Source organism: Octopus bimaculoides, chromosome 13 (genome assembly GCF_001194135.2).
Source record: "Octopus bimaculoides isolate UCB-OBI-ISO-001 chromosome 13, ASM119413v2, whole genome shotgun sequence".
In the NCBI taxonomy this organism is placed as follows: Eukaryota; Metazoa; Mollusca; class Cephalopoda; order Octopoda; family Octopodidae; genus Octopus; species Octopus bimaculoides.
Genome location: NC_068993.1, coordinates 5,908,186 through 5,909,926, shown reverse-complemented (window position 1 = coordinate 5,909,926; position 1,741 = coordinate 5,908,186). Strand labels below are relative to the sequence as shown.

Genomic DNA, 1,741 nt, shown 5'->3' with positions numbered 1-1,741 from the left:
CACACACATTAATATAAAGGGTAGCATGTTTCCCAAAACTCTGTTGGAATGACATACATACAAACACACACACGAAGGACATGAAAATACACAAACATTACATATATATATATATATATATATATATATATATATATATATATACATGCACACACACACACACATATACACACACACACACAAACACACAAGCAAAAAGGGGTGAACATAAATATCAGAAAGTTACATAAATTTGTGTGTTAATAGATTTACTGCTTGAAGCTTTTGTCGTTATATTGATCGAGCAAAGCCACATAACAGATGATTGATGGATAAATCTATATGAGACAGGACACCTGGCCATATGAAATTATCAAACAACAACAACATTGATAATAACAAGAACAATAATAATAATAATAATATTAATGAAGGTATTAATATCAGAAATAATAAAAGTAACCATTTTCTTTTCCTCTTTGTTTTCCCATAAAGATAACACAGGTCACACAAGCATTTTTAAAATATATGATTTGTATTTTCTAAAAGCTATTATAGTCTGCATTATCGTAGTGAAATATATAAATTGGAGATCAGCAAACGAGCCTATAAGTGGTAGCTTGCTATGCTAGAAATAGCAGTCAAAACTCAGTCAAATCCTGCAATGCTGTCTTGTAGAAAAATACTGCAAGAAGGACATATTGGATAAGATAGTCTTAAACGTAAGGTGTTTGTAATATAAGACAAGATGGTCATGGCTGGATAATCTTAGATCATAGATCTGCTCTATCAGAACACTTACAAAATACAAATGTAAATGTGTCTCACCAGATGCTGTTGAACCCTCCAACCCATACCAGCATGGAAAACCAACATTAAATGGTGATGAAGAGGAGGATGAGGAGCAGGAGGAGGATATGCACACTGTAAAGTGGTTGGCATTAGGAACAGCACCCAGCTGTAGAAACCATGTCAGAGTTAACATGGGACAGGAGGTGGCCCAGGCAGAAAAAAATGGCAGATTATAACTTCTTTAGAAATAATTCTAGAATTAAAGGTTTCCATGCTATTGGAGTGGGGTTCTTTTATGAATCTGAAACATTCCAAACTTCATCGAAAGGGAAAAGAAAGAGGGGAGAACATTGCTTAATGAGCTGATGGAACCTTTTTCACTCCCCCCTCCCCACGTGCAGTCAGTTTGCAAGTATGAAGTCAAGTTAACACATTCTACAATTAATTTACGAGACGGTTTCTAGTTACTCGCAGCCTTTCTCGTTCAATATCCTTACCTCAGCTTTGAAAATTATTAATTTGTCGTCAACAAGCTGAAGTCCTCGTTATTTTAAATGGCATTTCTTTCAACTCTGAAGAACATACGAAGCAATTGCATTGCTGCCTTTGCAGTTTATGACAGCAGAATCTGACAAAACTTGTCTCTGTAAATTGTGCTTTCAAACATATATAGACATATATATATCATGGAATATTGATTGTACTGGCATCATACAGCAGTAAGAATACAGTCTACAGAATCAGCTGCTGTCTCAAACTGTCAGAATGATACAATGTTAGTTTCTCCATGAAACATAATGTTATTATAAAGACAATATATGATATATGATATAATATATAAAATAAATGTCAAACCATCCAGAAGAACTGGTTTTGTCAGGAGTAACTATCATTGAACAATCATGTACAATGTATCAATGTATATATATATATATATATATACATATATATATATATATATATATATATA

The 1,741-nt window shown here is 33.1% G+C and overlaps 1 protein-coding gene across 1 annotated transcript in view; it reads right to left on the bottom strand.

Moving 5' to 3' along the window:
* LOC106869270 (coiled-coil domain-containing protein 138) overlaps positions 1-1,741 on the bottom strand; it is a 42,870-nt gene that overhangs the window by 20,628 nt on the left and 20,501 nt on the right. The window lies entirely within an intron of this gene.